At 46.2% G+C, this 20,902-nt stretch overlaps 1 pseudogene; it reads left to right on the top strand.

The window, feature by feature from the left end:
• The first annotated feature begins 888 nt into the window (after positions 1-888).
• On the top strand, positions 889-1,900 carry LOC139021546 (mitochondrial 2-oxoglutarate/malate carrier protein pseudogene; annotated as a pseudogene).
• Positions 1,901-20,902: the final 19,002 nt, after the last annotated feature.

The following is a 20,902-nucleotide window of genomic DNA, read 5'->3' on the forward strand; positions in this document are numbered from 1 at the left end:
TGAGAAATAAATGCAGCCCTATACAGTCAGCCGTACAAGGGGACATAGGTCTGAGAATGAGTACCTAGTCTTTAAAATACCCAGAATGTGATCCAGACCAAACTCACATAAACATCCTCTACACCAGTGGTTCTCAACCTTCTGGCCCTTTAAATACAGTTCCTCATGTTGTGACCCAACCATAAAATTATTTTCATTGCTACTTCATAACTGTAATGTTGCTACTGTTATGAATCGTCATGTAAATATCTGATATGCAGGATGGTCTTAGGCGACCAACCCCTGTGAAAGGGTCGTTCGACTGCCAAAGGGGCCGCGACTCACAGGTTGAGAACCACTGCTCTACGCAGCAAAGGTTCTCAGACCTGAGTGTGTGTCAGAAACACCTGGAAGGCTTGTTGAACGCAGACAGCTGGACCCCACCCCCAGAGCTTCTGTTTTAGGAGGACCAGGTTGGAACCCAAGAATCCGCATCTCTAACAAGTTCCCAGGCGATGCTGATGCTGCTGGCCCAGGGCCCACACCTGCAGAGCCTCTGCTTTAGCAACACCAGGAAGCCTCCTGCTGAAAGGGAAGACAGCTCTGTGAGCATACATCACCCTTTGGTGCCTATGCATACCCACCCCTGACAAGACTTTTAGAGAGTCCTGACCTCCTGACATGTGTACTACCCCCCACACCCGCAAACATGTTCACAAGAGTCTTCCAACATAGGTCTCCATCTTTCCATCTTTAAGTTGAGTCTTTGTATGTAAAGTGGATTACTTATGGACAACACACAACTGGGTCTTTTGTTAAAATACACTCTCCATCAGTCTTTTGATTAATGTGTTGAGTCATCTAAATTTAAAGTGATTATTTGGGGGTGTCGAGGGCCATCAAGTAGTGATGGCAGCAACAGCAAGTCCCAGGGGAGAGGATGGATGAAAACCCCATACCACCCTAAGTCTGTCAGGTTCCTGTTTGCGGGCCTGGCGGGATGGGAGCTACAATTTTTGTGCAACCCCTGGACCTGGTGAAGAACCAGATGCAGCTGAGCGGGGAAGGAGCCAAGAAGGGAGAGTACAAAAACAGCTCCCATGGCCTCACCAGCTTCCTGAAGGCGGAGAGCTGAGGGGCATTTACACCGGCTGTCAGCTGGCCGCCTGCACGAGGCCACTCCCACCACACTGGCCTTGGCATCTGTGCTGGGGCTGATGGCACACCCTGGCTTTCTGCTGAAGGCCCTGACCGGCATGACTGCAGGTGCAACTGGTGGGAACACCACCAAGGTAACTCTTACCCGAATGTTCGCCAGTGGCCGGCTTTCAGCTGACCAGAGCCCTGGCCACAAAAGTGTGCTTAATGCCCTGATGTGAATCACCCTGGAAGAGGGGGGTCCCCACACTGTGGAGGGGCTGCATCCCTACCATGGCTCGGGCTGCCATTATCAGCCAGCTCGCCTCTTACTCCCAATCCAAGCAGTTCTGACTGGTCTCGGGCTACTTCTCTGACATCCTGTGCCACTTCTGTGCCAGCATGATCAGTGGCCTGGTCACTACTGCTGCCCCCATGCCCATGGACATTGTGAAGATCTAGAACATGTGAATGATTGACGGGAAGCCAGAATACAGAAACAGGCTAGATGTGCTGGTGAAGGTCTTCACTAGAGGGCTTCCTCGGCCTGTGGGCGGGCTTTCCACCGCACTGTGCCCGCTTGGGCCCCCACACCATCGCCTTCATCTTCTTGGAGGAAATGAACAAGGCCTCCAAGCGTCTTTTCTCAGTGGCTGAGGCAGGCGAGGGGCCTGGAGCCGCTGTGGGGTGCTCCCACCCATTCCCACTCACTGCTGTCCTACAGTCAGTGTCCCCTGGGGGCCTGAACTACTGCCCTGGGTCCTCTATTTTCCCTCCACAGTGAGGTTCCTTCCTCTTCTAAAGGACTTTGGTCTGTCCTACCCCTGCTCCAACTCACCCTGCTTGTCTTGATGTGCATCTCTCTGTCCCTGGCTGTGCCTTGGGGGAAGCTGAGAAACTCCCTGAGGATTTCCAGGGTGTAGGTTTCAGGGCACATAGGACAGCAGAACATTCCCCTTCTCGGGAGGGAAACCAAGGCAGAGCTGAGGGGACCAGGGAGAGCAGAAGCTGTCAAGATGATCAAAGGGTCTGCAGTGGGAGGATGTGGCTCTTCCTCCCTCCACCTCACTAAGGACATAATCAATAAATTGGATTGATAACATCAAAAAATAAAATAAAGTGATTATTTGTATTAATATCTACTATCTTTGCTACTGTCACCTACTGGTTTCATTTGTTCCTTGTTTCTTTTGTGTCCTTCTTTTCCTGCTTTCTATGGTGTTAATTGGAATTTCGTGTGATTCAATTTTATTTTCTCTCCTGTGCATCAATTATGCTTCTTTTTAATTTTTTGGTTGCCCTAAAGTATTCGATAAACATATTTAACTAATCTACATCTACTCTCAAATAACACCATGCCTCTTTGTATCTGATAACAAAGTATTCCCAATTTCCCTCTCTGGCCCCTTGAGACAATGCTGTCATTCATTCCAACTATCCACTCGACATGTTGGCACTATCATTGCCTCAACAGTCTTCTTTTAGACAAATTAAAAAGAAGAAAATAAATTATTTTATTTTATCTTCATTTATTTCTTTGCAAATATTCTTTCTTACTTTATGTAGGTCCAACTTTCTGACCTATATCATTTCCATTTCTTGCAGGGCCAGCTTGATAGTGATGAGTTTCCTCAGTTTTTATTGTTCTGAGAAAGTCTTTATTTCTCCTCCACTTCTGAAAGAACATTTTACTGGTTATGGAATTCTAGCTTAGAGCCCTGGTGTGGCTCAGTTGGTTGGGCATTGTCCCATGCACCAAAAGGTTGCCAGTTCGTTTCCTGGTCAAGGAACAAGTGGGCCTGATCAATGTTTCACTTTCACATCAATGTTTGTCTTTCTCTCTCTCTCTCTCAAAAATCAATAAAAAATCTTTTAAAAAAATTATAGAGACTTTTTGATCAACACCTTAAATATTTCATTTCACTCTACTAGTATTCTTGTTTGCTTCATTTCTGATTAAAAATCCAGTATAATTCTTATCCTCGTTTCTCTGTAAGTAGGTGATTTCCCACCACCACTGCCCCCACACTGTTCCTGGACTGAAGGGATCTGTTTGCCTGCACTCACCAAAGCCCCTAGACAAACAGGAGTTTGCAGCAAAGAAAGTAAGGATAAATTATTTAAGGAGATGGCACCATGCCCAGAGTCACAACTAATGCCCAAAGACCTAGCTCCCCAATAGCTTCCAGGGGATGGATTATACAGGGAAACAAATCATTAATCATGGTGACTAAAGAAGTTGGTCTATACTGATTGGTTGATGCTAGGATAGGAGGCAATTGGTCATTGCATCTGGTCCTGATTTCAGTCATGGAGTTGTTCTGTCTGATTCAAAAGGACTCACTCGGTGGGATTGTTCCACTTTCCAGGGTCTAGAGCTAAAATACAAGTGAGGCCAAAATGTTATCTTTAGTTTGATTGAAAACTCGGTCTCTGTTGTCAATAGACCCAAGACCTTGTTCCTACCTTGTTCCTACAACTGCTGGATGCTGGGGCCGGGGGTGGGGGGCGGGGGGGAGTCTTTAATATTCTTATTAAATCTCAATATTTCAGTGGGCCTATGACTCAGAGCCTCGTTATCCTGAGGACTTAATGATTAAGCAAGGGAGAGGGAGGGGGTGAATCAGGGTGTTGGGTGAGGCCAGCTTAAATCAAAAGGGAGGTGGGGAGATCAAAAGAAAAGGCCAGCTTTAAAAAAAATCAGGTTTTTGTGCAGTTACATCACCAGTTTCTTTCAAGATTTTCTCTCTGTCTTTCCTTATTTACAGTTTGAATATAATATGGCTGGATGAGAGTTGGTTCTTGTTTATTTATTTGTTTGTTTGGTCATTTAAACTGTTTGGTGTTCTCTGAGCTTCCTGGATCTGTGTTGTGTGGTCTGTCATTTTTTTTAAAATAAAACATTCTCAGCCATTACTCAAATATTTTTTCTGTTTCGTTTATTGTTTCTTCTCCTTCTGTTCCAATTATATGCATATGCCATGTCTCTTGATATCGTCCCTCAGTTCTTGGGCATTTTATTCTGTTTTTCTGTTTGTTTGTTTGATTTTTCATGCTCACTTCTCTTTACATTTCAATTTAGGGGGTAAGGGAATAACACCTGTGTTCAAGCTCACTACTCTTTCTCTGGCAGATTCTAGTCTGCTGATGAGCCCATCAAGGCGTTCTTCCTCTCCATCACAGTGCTTTTGTCCTCTAGCATTGCCTTTTGATTCTTTCTTAGAGTCTCATACTCTGCTTACATTGCTCATCTGTTCTTTCATGTTGTCTACCTTTTATATTAGAGCCCTTACCATAGTAATCACAGCTATTTTCAATGCCCTGCTTGGTAATCCCAAAATCTGTGTCATATTTGAGTTCTCTTCTAAGGATGGTATTTCTCATCCAAGTGTGCTTTGTTTTGCCTCTTAGTGTGGCTTGTAATTTCATGTTGGAAGATAGACATGCTGGTAATAAAAACCATTTTATTTTACCTTTCGTGTGGAGATTTATGGTCACTGGTAGGAGTCAGGTTACACTGAATGTTTGCTGTAGCTGTAGGTGCCAGAGGCTTCCCCCTTGTTTTGGTCTCTCTTCTTGACTTTAGGCTTCCCTAAGTTCTCCTCCACAGAGAAAGTGTGTGTCTTGCAGTTCTCTCAGCAGTAATCGCTGTTATTATACTGAAACCCTCTTGGTGTGGTTGTAAAGTAGTGGAGAGGGGGTCTTTAATATTCTTATTAAATCTCAATATTTCAGTGGGCCTGTGACTCAGTGCTGTGACCTTCACAAGTATTTCTCCAGCAATATAGCTTTCTTCCCATCCCACCTTCCCCGGCTGTAGCATTTCCAGGCTACTCCCTTGAAGTCCTGACTTCTGTTCACTATGTTTTAGGTGAGACAGGAAGGCTAGAGGAGACTGGAGTGGGGGAAATATGTTCCTCCCAGGTGTGATAGGCCCTGGCAAAATCTGTACCTCTGGAGAGGAGGTATTTGTTATAAAGAAGATTGTGGGTATATTTCACAATGGTCCCCTGCCAGCACTGCAAGACCTTCCTCAGATATCCCCCATGAGAACCTGGTAAAGTTCTTAGAGCTACAACCCATGAAATTATAAGGGATGCCTAAGACTGCAATCCCTAAGAGCTCCTCACTGTCATGCTAGTCCACATCAAGCAATTTTCCAAAATTACCAGAGAAGTGTTCTTACCAGTTTATGGCTCCAGCAACTGCCACTCCAGGTAAACAGCTCTCAGCTGTTGCTCTCTGGATGCACCCGTCTCCAGATTTCAAGGTGGTCTTTTTCTCTGCATCTTCATTTCGGCAATAAGTCCAAGGAAAGTCATTGGTTTTCAATTTTTCTGGCTTCTTCTTGTAAGAATAGGAGGGACAGCTTCCAAACTACTCACATGCAGAAGTTGATCTGGAAGTTCTTTTAATGTTAATCTAAACACAATAGATTCATAAAGGACAGTACTTGATAAAAAATAAATAAATCTGTATGGCATTTTAAAACCAAAGACTACTTATGCCACTGAATCATCTTCCTCAAAACTTTTATTGGAAAGCATGATGATGAACATGGAGACTTAAGTGCTTGGGTGTAGTATTTCCGTACAAGATATCCATAGCCTTCATGTACCGTGCCTGGTTGCATCTTCAGCTCACTCTACTATAAGGACAATATTTTCTTATCTATAACTAGAGGCCCAGTGCACAAATTCGTGTACTGGTGAGGTCCCTCAGCCTGGCCTGCGGGATTGGGCTGAAAGTGGCTCTCCAGCATCCCTTGAGGGATCCCAGATAGTGAGAGGGTGCAGGCCAGGCTGAGGGACCTCACCAGTGCACGATCAGGGCTGGGGAGTGATGCAGGAGGTTGGCCAGCCGAGGAGGAACCAAGGGAGGGCTCCAGGAGGTGTCTGGCCCATCTCACTCAGTCCCAATCTGCCAGACCCCAGCAGCAAGCTAACCTACCAGTTGGAACATCTGCCCCCTGGTGGTCAGTGCACGTCATAGCAAGCAATTGAGCGGCCTTAGCATATCATTAGCATATTATGCTTTGATTGGTTGAACAGCCAATCGGTCAACCAGACACTCAGCATATTAGGCTTTTATTATATAGGACTAGAGGCCCGGTGCACAAAAATTTGTGCACTCGGGGGTCCCTCAGCCCAGCCTGTGCCCTCTCGCAGTCTGGGACCCCTCGGTGGATGTCCACCTGCTGGCTTAGGCCTGCTCCCTGGGGGATTGTGCCTAAGCTGGCAGTGATGCATCCCTTGGGGGATGTCCACTTGCCAGCGGGCCGAAGCTGCAGTTGAACATCCACAGAGCTGCTGAGGAGGCAGGAGAGGCTCCCACCATTGCCACTGTGATGCCGTCAGCCTGGCTTGTGGCTGAGCAGAGCTCCCCCTGTGGGAGTGCACTGACTACCAGGGGGCAGCTCCTGCATTGAGCATCTGCCCCCTGGTGGTCAGTGTGTATCATAGTGACCAGTCATTCCCAGTCGTTCTGCTGTTAGGGTCAATTTGCACATTACCGCCCTAACGGGTTTGGCTCAGTGGATAGAGCATCGGCCTGCGGACTGAAGGGTCCCAGGTTCGATTCTCATCAAGGGCATGTACTCTGGTTGCGTACGCATCCCCAGTAGGGGGTGTGTAGGAGGCAGCTGATCGAAGTTTCGCTCTCATCAATGTTTCTAACTCTCTATCCCTCTCCCTTCCTCTCTGTAAAAAATCAATAAAATATATTTGGGGAAAAAAATTGCATGTGCACATTACCCTTTTATTATATAGGATAGAAGCCTGGTGCATGGGTGGGAGCCAGCTGGTTTGCCCTGAAGGTTGTCCCGGATCAGGGTGGGCAGGGGACCCCCAGCTCCCTATGATCGCCCATGCTGCCCCTGCTCCCTGCGATTGACCGCTCCGCCCTAATGCCTCTCACCCAGGCATTAGGCCTGGGCAGGGGACCCACAGCTCTCCAAGGGACCTCCTGCTCCACCCCTTCCCAGGCCTAACGCCTGTGGCCAAGGCATTAGGCCTGGGCAGGGGACCCCAAGCTCCCACCATCAGCGACTGTGCCCCTGCTCCCCATGATCGCTGGCACTGCTCCTGCCCAGGACTAATGCCTCTGGCCAAGGCATTAGGCCCGGGCAAGGGACCCCCGCAGCTGCAGCCTCCCCTGATCGTGGGCTCCGCCCCTGCCCGGGCTTTACGCCTCTGGCCTAGGCATTGGGCTCGGGCAGCGGGGACCCCCAGCTGCAGCTGCCCGGGCCTAAGGCCTCTGGCCTAGACGTTAGGCCCAGGCAGGGGACACTCGCTGCAGTCGCCCCCCGATCGTGGGCTCCGCCCCTGCCCCCCTATAGTGGGCTCCGCCCCTGCCTGGGCCTAACGCCTCTGGCTGAGGCGTTAGGCCCAGGCAGGGGACCCCCCAAGCTGCAGCCACCCCCGATCGTGGGCTCCGCCCCTGACCGGGCCTAACGCCTCTGTCTGAGGCATTAGGCCCGGGCAGTGGGGACCCCCAGCTGCAGCTGCCCCCCCCCATCGTGGGCTCCGCCCCTGCCTGGGCCTAACGCCTCTGGCTGACGTTAGACCCAGGCAGGGGACCCCCCAAGCTGCAGCCGCCCCCCTATAGTGGGCTCCGCCCCTGCCCGGACCTCACGCCTCTGGCCGAGGCGTGAGGCCCAGGCAGTGGGGACCCCCAGCTGCAGCCGCCCCTGCCCAGCCTAACGCCTCTGGCCGAGGCATTAGGCCCAGGCAGGGGACCCCCCCAGCTGCAGCCACCCCTGATCGTGGGCTCTGCCCCTGCCCGGGCCTTACGCCTCTGTCTGAGGCATTAGGCCCGGGCAGCGGGGACCCCTAGCTGCAGCCGCCCCCCCACCCAGCTCAACCGCTCCCTGATAGTGGGCTTGGGCAGTGGAGACCAACAGCTGCAGCCACCCCACGATCGCAGGCTCCGCCCCTGCCCAGCTCCCATCGCTGGCTCCACCCCTACTTCCCACCATCACTGGCCAGTGCGGCAAAGGCCCAGGATTCCCCAGGGCCGCCTTTTCCCTGCCCCCCGGCTCTTAGCTCCCCCCTGGGTTTCCGATCACTGTCAGTGCCAGGGGGCTTCTTCGGTGCTTTCCCTTTTGCCTCCCTGCATTGTGCCTACATATGCAAATTAACCGCCATCTTTGTTGACAGTTAATCGCCATCTTGGCTGGTGATTAATTTGCATATCTCGCTAATTAGCCAATGGGAAGGGTAGCGGTCGTACGTCAATTACCATGTTTCTCTTTTATTAGTGTAGATGGTTATGTTTGAAGAGAACTGTTTTATGTACAATGTGGCCAGGATGCTGGAATAATAAACCATAACTGTGTACCTTTTATTTCTAAAGGTGGAATATTTACAATAAATAATAGCCATAATCTAGGAAGCTCAGCCTTAAGCAAGCATTATTGAATCTAAAATTTGAATGCTTTCACTTAATTCTGTGCTGACTCAATACTAATTTAGAATATGTTCACCTCCATGTCTGTGAGTACATTTTATCAAATATATAAATAACCCTATTATTCACTTCACAATTCTTATATTAAAAGTGTCTTATTCAAATATTAAACATGACTAGAAACCAGAGACATATAAATGAAATGCAGAATGAGGTACTCAGGCTATGTTCACAAAAGTAGAGACTCCAGGAGAATAGAGAGCATGGTAGGGCAATGTGGAAAGCATCAGATCACCTGACACAGCTGACCACTGTGTCATCCTAGGAGTCACCTGTCTGCTCATCTCTAAGCCTTGGCATTCTTACCTGAAAATGGGAACAATAATAGCACCTGTTAGCCCCAGCTAGGTGGTTCAGTTGGTTGGAGCGTCATCCCATGCACCAAAAAGGTTGTGGGTTCAATATTTCTCTTCCTTCCTCTCTCTCTAAAATCAGTAAACATAATCTTGAGTGCAGCTTAAAAAATAAAAAATAAATAGCACCTGTTAATGTGTGATGATGATTAAATAACAAAGTTCATGAGAAACTTAAGATAGTATCAACCAGAGAGTGAAAACTAAATAAGTTATGATTATTGCCAAGTCCAGAGTCATTTTGTGTCTGAAGCATTCCAAATGTGTCTGTTCCACACATGTATAGCTTATAATCAGTACAGGCTTCAAGCCTATGGTCTCAGATTGCCTTATACTTTATACCCTTTTTGGCTTCTCCCACCCCACTGTTTCATCAACCCTTTAAGTGTCTATCAGACTTTTGGTCTTTTTTTTTTTTTTTTACTTCCTATTTCCTTTTGTTCCTCCTACTTGCAATTCCATTTCTGGCTTGAAGTTCACAACAGAATTTTAGTTTCACTAGATTTTATCATCAGCAAATCCCTAAATAGAACTTGCAGTGCCCTTCCACCATTTTCCACATGGGAAGACTCATCCACTTGACCCTGTTCTGTCCTCTTGGATCCCCCACCCACTTGGAAAATTTTAGTTTCTTACATCGTAATAAGTAAATTCTTTTAAAAGACAATATGAAACTCTATATGAAGAGCTTAAGTGTTCATCATCCCTTCTGACTCAGTAATTTCACTTTCGAAAATGTATCCTAAGGAAATAATGCAAAATCTCTGTACATAAAAGGCTAAGTGACTGACCGACCATCTGTCCGACCATCTGACCAACTGGCCAGCCAGTACATATGACGCACACTGGCAATTTAAAAATAAACTTTGACTCGCGCATGCGTGATACATATAAAGCTCTTGCTGGCACCAATCACACGCATGTGTTTCGGTCTTTCATTGTTGATCATGAATTTGGTGACACTTCTATTATAGAGAAAGGGCAAATAACAATATTAAAATATTTCTTCTAATTAATTTCCTTTCAATGTGCACAAATCTGTGCACCGGGACACTAGTATAGGAATAAAACCATGGCATACAACATTTTTAATACAGACTTATTTATGATAGTGATAAATTGGAAACAAACTAATGGTCCTACAGTAGAGGAATGCTTAATTAACTTACAGCACATTCACTCTATGGAATATTCTGCAGCCATTAAAAAGAAAAATCATAGCCCTGGCTGGGTTGCTCATTTGGTTAGAACAGTGTCCTAATACACCAAGGTTGTAGGTTCAATCTCTTGTCAAGGCACATACAAGAGGCAACCAATGAATGAACAACTAAGTGGAACAACAAACCAACATTTCTCTCTCTTTTTCTCTCTCCCTTTCTCTCTTTCTTAAAAATAATTAAATAGATAAATTTTTAAAAAGAAAAATTATAAAAACTACATAGCAACTCAGAGCAATGCTTATGAGTCAAGTGAAAAAGCCAGAGATATTACTATATATTCTGTATGATTGCAATTATGTAAAAATATGAGTGCATATAAAAAGAAATAAGCAAATACTCAAAATGGGTAGTAACTATGTTAATGAGATTAGTGGTGGTTCTCTTTTCTGTTTTTTTACTTTCTGTAATATTATTTCACTGATTTATAATGAAAAGAATTTCCTTATAAATATAAATAATTACAAGGCCAAATTCAGCTTCCAGAATATCTTGTACTTTTCACTCAAATGATTTGTATTTCAGGATTAATTTCTCATGCTTGAAATATGTTCTAGAGGGAAATATTTTTCGTTCCAGACAGAGTAAAGAAAGTAATTTAGTTTACTGAGGAAATTTTGACCTCTATGTAAAAGTAATGTTATACTTAGATAACGCACTTGCTCCTCTGTGAGCAGGGCATATGTTTTGAATTTTTTTATCATAAAATAGATTGAAGCTGAACTATCACCTCTCCTTTTACTTGCTCTCTGTTCATCTGATGATGATGCATTTGTAAGGCTGGGGACTTGGGTGACATTCAGGATCCTGGCCAAGCAAAGCGCTGAGACCTTGGCCAAAACACTCAATCCAAACGTGCTGAATTGAGGCATAATTAAATGTTTGTAGGTGATTCTGTGCCAGCCAGGTGAAGCACATTCACTGACAGTGGAATGATGAATTATCTAGAATACTGTAAGATAACATTTTGTGTTTGTGTGTGTATGTATTTTAAGAAGGGGAATTACCCATCCTATATAATAAAAGCCTAGGTGATGTCACGTCCTCATGTGACACCCTCGTGCAACGTCATCACAATATAGCCACCACAAGATGGCCAGCAGGGGAGGGCAGTTGGGGGCGATCAGGCCAGCAGGGGAGGGCAATTGGGGGTGAATAGGCCAGCAGGGGAGGGCAGTTAGGGGAGACCAGGCCGGCAGGGGAGGGCAGTTGGGGGCGATTGGACTGGCAGGGGAGCAGTTAGACGTCAATCAGGCTGGCAGGGGAGTGGTTAGGGGGTCATCAGTTTGGCATAAAGAAGCAGTTAGGGGCAATCAGGCAGGCAGGCAGGCGAGCAGTTAAGAGCCAGCAGTTCCGGATTGTGAGAGGGATGTCCAACTGCCGGTTTAGGCCTGATCCCATGGCAGTCAGACATCCCCTGAGGGGTCCCAGATTGGAGATGGTGCAGGCCGGGCTGAGGGACACCCCTGTGCACAAATTTCATGCACTGGGACTCCAGTACCAATATATAAAGAATAAATATACTTACAGCCATAGTGTATGAGTATGAAAAGGGGGTGTATCTACACTAATAATGGAGAAAGATGCAAATTGACCATACCTTTGTGATGCTCACCAGCCGATCAGGAGTGAGTATGCAAATTAACCCAACAAAGATGGCAGGTTAATTTGCATACGCAGGCGCCAAGTGGCCAGGGGCAGGGTGGGACACTTGCATCGTCACCATGGTGATGACACAGGCGTTCAGACTGCCCAGCCACTTCAGGCCTCTGGACAGCGTGGGAAGGAGGACAGGCAGCTCCAGGCCAGAGCGAAGGCAGAAAGGCGGCTCTGGGCCAGAGGGAAGGTGAAAAGGTGGCTTCGGCCAGAGCAAAGGTGGTGCCAGCAGCCAGGGGAAGGAAGGCCCATTCTTGCATGAATCTTCGTGCATCGGGCCTCTAGTATAATAGTAATCTCCTACATTGAATGCCCCTCCCACCCTACCATCCTATGTCTTTCCCAGATCTCTTAAAGCCACTGAAAGTGTTGTTTATATGCATAGTCTCTCCTTCTTCACTTCCAGTAAGAATCTATGGGGTCTCCCTCACTACTATGTTGAAATTGCACTGATTAAGGTCACAAATTAATAGTTGCATCTATTTCTGTCTTTTTCTTACTTGACTTTTCTGTAACCTGGATGCTGTGAACATTCCCTGCTCCATGAGACTTTTCCTCATGTGGCTTGCATTTTCCCACTATGTTGGTTTTCCTCCTGCTGTTCTAGGTGCACATTTTCATTCTCTCCACATGAGTTTCTTTTCCTCTTTCTGCCTTTATGTTGGAGTTCCTTAACTTGCTATGACTCCTCCATCTCTACATATTTTTCTGGACAACTTTATGCATTTCTGTGATCCTTCTCCCACCTATCTACTGATGACTTACAGCAGTGCTCGGCAAACTGTAGCTCACAAGCCACATGCAGCTCTTTGGCCCCTTGAGTGTAGCTCTTCCACAAAGTACCACATGTGGGTGCACATGTACAGTGTGATTGAAACTTCGTGGCCCATGCGCAGAAGTCAGTATTTTGTGGCCACACTCAAGGGGCCAAAGAGCCACATGTGGCTCGCGAGCCACAGTTTGACAACCACTGACTTACAGGATCTATATCTCTATGCCAGACCTCTCCTCTAAGCTCCAGCCTTTGGTATGCCTAACTTCTGAGACAATCCTCCATGGATGTTCCATAGGAGTGACTCAGATCTGCATGTCCATTGCTGAATTTGTCTTAGCCCTATTATTCCAAACCATTACTCCTCTAATATTACTTCTCTCTATGACAGAAACCAGCTGCCTTCCTTCTTTGCTCACATCTAACAAGTCACCATGTCCTCTTGATTCTACATCTTAAATATTTCTCATATTAGTTACCCCCCTACATTGTCCTGGCCTAAGTTCAGGCTCTTGACATCTCTCCTAAATTATTTCAATAGTCCCTTAACTTGTAGTGTCTCTGCCTCCAGTCTTACTTCCTTCCAATGTCTCATACATCTATTAGCATCACAGTGATCCTGACATTCCTCAAAATAGCTAAGTGGTTCTTCCTTACAGAAGAACTCCAACTAAGAAATGTAGAAAGAATGATGGAAATAAAAAAAATCACCATTTGAACACTAAAGTATTAATGGCTTAGGTACATTCATGGGTAAATGCTAAAATTAGTGGACAAAAATTAAGGAGAAACAGGACATTTTTATATGATGTCAAAGAATGCCTCCTCAGAATATTTAGTAATCACACACAAAAAATAACTTTACAGTGGATAAACCTGGCATGCACCACCTTAGACAAGTAAATGATGTTAACATCACCAATAATAAGCGTTTCAACCATAAGTACCACCTGATAAGATCCACTGAGAAGGGCAAATCACTTCTGTAGTATTCTTCCCAATCCAATCATGAGGAAACTTCAGGCAAACCTAAGTTAAGACACATTCTACAAAACACATGACCAGAACTTTTCAAATATGTGGAGGTTGGGAAAAACAAAGAAAGGTTGAAAAACTGTCACAGATTAGATGCTAAAGACTTATTATAACTAAATGCAATGTGGTATTCTGGATTAAATACCACATCTCTTCTAATATTGGAACAGAAAAACAATTATTAGGAAAAGTGGGGAAAATCTGAATAAAGTCTATAATTTAGTTGTTAGTATTATACCAATGTGAATTTTCTAGTTTTGATAAATGTATAAGTTATTGATATTACAGGAAGCTGGGTAAAAAGCATATAAAACTTTGTACTATTTTTGCAACTCCTATGTAAGTCTAAAGTTATCTCTAATTTAAAATTTTAAGAATAAGTATTTCCCTGATACCTAAAAATAAATTCCAGTTTCTTTAGCATGACATATAATGTCCCTCATGATCTGACCTACTTGATCAGCGCTATCTCCCACCACTGCTCCTAACACACCCAGTGCCTCAGCTATGCTAAACCTCTTACTTTGTATCATTATTTATAAACATACACACAAATACACAGACACACACACTCATATACACTCACACATCCACAATACCTGAGGCTCACAGACAATTGCCCAACTTTATTTTTAATGGACATGTGACTAAAATACTGGTTCCCACCCTAGCTGGTTTTGCTCAGTGGATAGAGCATCGGCCTGCAAACTGAAGGGTCTTAGGTCCAATTCTGGTCAAGGGCACATACCTCAGTTTAGGCTTGATCCCTGGCCTTGGTCAGAGCGAGTGCAGGAGGCAACCAATTGTTGTATCTCTCTCACAACAATACTTCTCTCTGTGTGTGTCTCTCCCCCTCCCTTCCTCCCTCTCTCTCTCTCTCTTACTCTCTCTCTCTCTCTCTCTCAAAAAAAAAAAAAAAAAAAAGCAATGGAAAAATATCCTCTGGTGAGGATTAACAAAAAAAAAACAAAAAAAATTACTGATTCCTTATTTCCTAAACTGCTAGTCTTTATGGAATCATCATAATTTCATTCCACTTCCTGGGACACCCAACTTATGACATATGACAAGTTATAGATAAGTCAACGTAGTCAACTTAATTTCATCAGCTTAATTAAAACTTTTGATGGGGAGTAATGCCCCATAATGGTGTGTGTTACACATGGAATTGAGGACTCTGAACTGATTCATCTCAAATGCAATCAATTCTCATGAAGCCAAAAATGGGCACTCTCATGTGCATTTACAAAGTACATAGTTCTGCTTTTGTCAGTCCCATCACAATCCTGTCCAAATCCTAACGTGAACATGAATGCCACAGTGGAAAACTACTGATGCATGTGAAACAGTCTGGTCTAACTTTCTAATTTATTCACAAATAGGGATTTGATTCTTTTATTAGTAGTTAGGAAAGGTTGCATTAATATTCAGTAGTTAAAATGTGCCATCTAAATTTTTCATAACTTCCATTCCCCATGGGGGAATAAATTCTTTGAAACTACTTCCAGTAGGTGAATGACTTTAAGAATATGGTGTCTGTGAAGATGGCAAATAAAAATACTCACAGATCTATGCTTTGGCAAATAGTTGAAATAGCTTTTCTTTAAAGACAAGTGTTAGTCCTGCTCACTTGAAGTTGGTTGAGATTGGTTAGCGTTTGTATACAAGTATGTTGACAATTCTTTGAGTTCTAGTGATTTGGAGGGTTTCCAGATCTTTTCATAAAAATGTTAAAAGCTAATGGCATAGTAGGGAGTATAGACAGATGGGCTTGAGGAAACTGAAGGGTTCTAAAATTTAAAAAATTAAAACACTAAATGGGATGGAACCAAGATGGCGGCGTAGGGAGTGGACCTGTGCGTGCTGCCCTCTCACAACATCATTGAAACTACCAACCATGAGGCAAACAACCACCACTCAGAACCATGGGGAAGTTGGCCCAGTGGGAGATCTACAACTGGAAGAAAAGAAAGAAGTGCAGTGAGACTGAGTGGGAGCTACGGAGGCGCCAAAAACAGAGGTACGCAGTCACACGCCAGGCGGGCTGCAACTGGATGCGCGGTTTTTTTTCAATCAGAAGCGGTTACGAACCCTTGAATCCTCTGGGCTTGCTCGGGGCGGGTCTCTGAGGCCCCAGATCGCACAGGGAGAGGCGGCACAGCCTTGCAGTGGTCAGAAAGTGAGGGAGGCTCTGGCGCGAGGCTGCTCGCAGGCACTGGGGGACACGAAGGCCCAGTGTCCCGGAGAGGCGCGGGGCCGCGGAGACTCCGCCCCAGCGACTCCCTGAGACCCCGCCCTACTCAATTTACATTCCCATCCAGGCTGTGCCAGAGGCACAAGAGGAAACACCTGCGCTGTTATAAACTCTCAAATCCACTGAGCTGGTTCGGGCGGGATCATGAGGCACCAGACCCAATGGGGAGAGGTGGCATGGCCTTGCAGCCGTCAGAAAGCGAGGGAGGCTCTGTCGCACAGCTGCTCGCTGGCACTGGGGGACACGAAGCCCCGGTGTCCCAGAGAGGCAAGGGGCCGCAGAGACGCAGCCAGTGCTATTTGCTCCACCATGGCGACTCCCTGAGACCCAGCCCTAATCAATTTACATCCCCATCCAAGCTGTGCCAGGTGCACAAAAAGACCCACCTGCGCTTTTGCAGCCTAACCCAACAAATTGCAGACTTCAACTGCTCGCAGCCATGGGAGACACACTCAAGAAGCAGACCCAGGAGAACCAAGATGGCGGCGTAAGGAAGAGACCTGTGCGTGCTGCCTCCCACAACAACATCGAAACTACCAACTATAGGACAAACAGCTATCATACGGAACCATGGGAAAGCTGGCCCAGTGGAAGCTCTACAACTGGAAGGAAAGAAAGAACATTGAGACTGAGTAGGATGTGCAGAGACACCAAGTACAGAGCCCAACCCAACAAACTGCAGATTTCAACTCCTCGCATAGAAAGAAGAGCATTGAGACTGAGTAGGATGTGCAGAGACACCAAGTACAGAGCCCAACCCAACAAACTGCAGATTTCAGCTCCTAGCATCCAGGAGGGACGCACTCAGGGGGCGGAGTTGGGTTCAGGGCGGGGCTGGGCCCAGCTGGGCCGGAGATGTGGAACCGCTGTACCAGCAGGCACACAAGCACGCCCACCGGTTCGAGTCTCGTGTGGGACTCTGGGGGACGGCAGACAGGCAGTCTGTGCACTTGGTGGAGGGCGTAGTCCGAACAGGCATCCTGGATGTTCAGCCAAAAGGAACGCTGCTGGGGTCCAACCCCAGCGGGTCCAAGGGTCCCCAAAGGTGTGGACGGAGTCGGCGAAGAAGGAATGGCACAGGGTCAGCGTTCAGTTGAAAAGTTCTGGTCAGGATCTCCAACCAAGTTCTGGTGCCATGTTCTCTCGCTAGGTTCTCCAGCCAGGTTCTCCAGGTTCTCCAGCCAGGTTCAGTCACCAGGTTCTTTAGCCAGGTTCTATCCAGGTTCTTTTGCCATGTTCTGTCTAGGTTCTCCAGTGAAGTTCTGTAGCCAGGTTCTGTCCAGGATCTTTTGCCATGTTCTCTGGCTAGGTTCTGGTTAGGATCTGATGAGGTTCTGATGAGGAGCTGATGAGGAGCTGATGTGGAGCTGATGTGGAGCTGATGTTTATTGTCTTGTTACATCCGTATTTATACCAGCCGATTTTAATCCTGTCAATTTCTATTACAAAGGTTAGGGCGTTTCTTATCTCCATTCCAGGGAGTAAAGATTATGTAGCTTAAGGGTGATTGTAGTTAAAGTGATTAACTACCCACCTGGCACTTAGTTAAGAGGTTTTATCCCCTCCTTAACTTCAGGGAAAAATCCCTACCTGGGAAAACAACCTTTCTCGGAGAGGTGACCTTGGTTAAAACACATAGTGCTAAAGGGAGCAAACATATTAAGAACAGTATGCCATATACACCAGGTCCCTTGAAACAGCAAGGATGGACCGGCTCCCGGCAAATTCCCCCTTTTTTATTTTTTAAATGATAGTGCATGTAAATCAGCGGCCACCTCTCAGATTGGGTTGTTTAAGACTCAGAAGACTGACAAGCAATGATAGCCAGCATAGCTATAAACAGTGGATGGAGTGCACAAGGAGCCTTGTTCTTGTAGAAAGTTGCTGGCCTCTTCAGTCTAGGGATTTCAGCTGTCCTCAAGTTGGTTGTTTGGTTGTCCTTGTTCATCTGGCTACGGGCAGCATCATTGGTGATGGGCTTCCCGAAGCGTCAGCGAGTTGAAGGGCTGCATCAAAGGGTCCATCAGGGCCATGCTTGATGGTGGTGTTGGTGTCTGGGGAGGAGTAAGCTGTGCTCTCTGGGTTGGACGATATGGATAATACTGGGGAGGAGGAGGATGAGGCGGAGACGGAGGGTGGTGTGACATAAGGTCGGATTAGACGGTCTGGAATCCACACAGGTGAGTCTGCATCCTGTGGAAATATACAGGCATCTCCTCTCCCCCAGGTTAAAAGTACATCAGGTCCCTTCCAGGCTCCTGTAAGTAAGTCTTTCCATTTGACGAAATAAGTGAGTTTCTGCTAAATGAAAGTTTCTTTTGCTGATTTACTCAGAGTCCTCGGACTTGGCTGAGAGAGTAGCTTCCACTTCTTGCTTTTCTACCATCTGTTGGGCCTCAGTTGTTAACTTCTTCAGCTGACTCCATGTTAGCACCTCAGTCCCTTGCATAGCCTTCCTTTTCTTCTTTTTTCTGCTTTTCTGTCATCGGGGCAACTCTAAGTCTTTGGAACGATGAGACAAGGAGCTTCTCTGGGTCCATTGTGGTGACGCACGTAATGCATTTACTCAATCCAAGGCAGGCATTAAAAAGAAAAAAAAACCCAAATGCTCTCTTGTATCCATTTTAAGAGTAGGATTGGTGCTTTCTGATATTACTGGAGTCCTGATCTATCACCCCAGGGAGAGCTTTCCAATCCTGCACTTTTCCGGGGTGGAAAGGCTGCAGTGGGGTTAAGGATAAGGCTCCTTGGGCCTATCTTCTCCCATGCCTCTACATTTACCTTTCCGGCACCTTTCCTTCCTCAGAAAAGCTTGGACATACTTCTTGTATAAAACATTCCATCTGACTGGGAGTAACCTTAACTCCTCTGCTAGCAAGCATATGTGTTAAAAGATCAATACAGAGTCTTTTTTCTTTAGACTCAGTATGGCACATCTTCTTAATCTAAAGATCTATACAGAGTCTTCTTTCTTTGGACTCAGTATGGCACATCTTCTCAATCTAAGTTCTGTACTATTCACCTTCTTACCCTACTTATCCTCTATAGGGGGGTCTGTAGCACCCTGGTGGAGTCCTATCCGTCTCGAATGTGGGGGTTCTCAATGGGGGTGGGGGGCTTACCTAGGGGAATCCTGTTCCAGGGGTTCCCAAAGGTGTGGACGGAGTCGGTGAAGACTATTCCACCCTCTTTCTACGGTGGAGTCCTATCCGTCCTGAGAGTGGGGCTTACCTAAGGGAATGGGGGGCTTACCTAAGGGTCCCTGTTCGGGCACCAGTTGCTGGGGTCCAACCCCAGCGGGTCCAAGGGTCCCCAAAGGTGTGGACGGAGTCGGCGAAGAAGGAATGGCACAGGGTCAGCGTTCAGTTGAAAAGTTCTGGTCAGGATCTCCAACCAAGTTCTGGTGCCATGTTCTCTCGCTAGGTTCTCCAGCCAGGTTCTCCAGGTTCTCCAGCCAGGTTCAGTCACCAGGTTCTTTAGCCAGGTTCTATCCAGGTTCTTTTGCCATGTTCTGTCTAGGTTCTCCAGTGAAGTTCTGTAGCCAGGTTCTGTCCAGGATCTTTTGCCATGTTCTCTGGCTAGGTTCTGGTTAGGATCTGATGAGGTTCTGACGAGGAGCTGATGAGGAGCTGATGTGGAGCTGATGTGGAGCTGATGTGGAGCTGATGTGGAGCTGATGTTTATTGTCTTGTTACATCCGTATTTATACCAGCCGATTTTAATCCTGTCAATTTCTATTACAAAGGTTAGGGCGTTTCTTATCTCCATTCCAGGGAGTAAAGATTATGTAGCTTAAGGGTGATTGTAGTTAAAGTGATTAACTACCCACCTGGCACTTAGTTAAGAGGTTTTATCCCCTCCTTAACTTCAGGGAAAAATCCCTACCTGGGAAAACAACCTTTCTCGGAGAGGTGACCTTGGTTAAAACACATAGTGCTAAAGGGAGCAAACATATTAAGAACAGTATGCCATATACGCCAGGTCCCTTGAAACAGCAAGGATGGACCGGCTCCCGGCAGAACGCCTGTAGATTTTGTCTGGTGGGGAGCCGCCCAGCAGGGGTCAGAGGGCCAAACTTCGTGTCTCCCTGGTGAGGCTGGGACAGCCCCGGTGAGGTTGAAACGGCCCCGGTGAGGTCGGGACGGCCCCGGTGAGGTTGGGACTGCTCCAGTGAGGTTGGGACAGATAATGGGGACCAGTATAGACTGATGAACAGGGGTAGATGCAGAGGCAGAGCAACACTGAACAGACTGTCAAACTACAGTGGGAAGCCTGGGGAGGGTTTGGAGGGGGGAAGATTAAGAGATCAACCGAAGGACTTATATGCATGCATAGAAGAATAACCAATGGACACAAGACACTGGGGGGTAGGGGCCAGGGGAATGTCAAGGGGGGTGGGGGGAAGGAGACATATGTAATACTCTTTGTAATACTTCAAGAAATAAAAATTATTTTTAAAAAAACACTAAATGGGATTCTCTCTCTCTCTCTCTATCTATCTATCTCTCTATATATCTCTCTCTCCTTTCTCTCTTGGTAGTAAAGGAAGAGGACCAACCTTTGTTTTATTTTATTTTTAAAGAATAGAAACTTGAAGTACCAGAAAGGGAAACTTCTTACTCAATTGAGGGAAAGAGCTACTAGAAGCCACAGAGGCAGACAAGCAATCATAGAGAGCTACAAAGGACTGCAATCCCATCAAAACCTTTTATTCTTGGGGTGCTGGCGAGCACCATGGAGCACTGCAATTCACAGGCAGGACCAGACGCAAAATTGCCTGGACAGAAAGAATAACAGCCACTACACACAAGGCTGGTGATAGACTCTCCTCTAGAAATTGTTCACAATCGGGTAAACAACCCTTTTCCTTGAGAGTGCCATGTCTCGGCATTCCAACCTTTTGAAGTAGGAGCTACTTTTCTGTCTCCCAAAATTCCGAAGTAGATTTGTAGATATGAATGTGAGAAACTGGCAGTTCCCAAGCAGGTTCACATTCATAGGCAAACACCCCCAAGATAGTAAAGAAGGGGTG

This window comes from Myotis yumanensis, unplaced genomic scaffold, assembly GCF_028538775.1.
Source record: "Myotis yumanensis isolate MYYU_CA2020_CCGP unplaced genomic scaffold, mMyoYum1.0.hap1 SCAF_13, whole genome shotgun sequence".
Taxonomy (NCBI): domain Eukaryota; kingdom Metazoa; phylum Chordata; class Mammalia; order Chiroptera; family Vespertilionidae; genus Myotis; species Myotis yumanensis.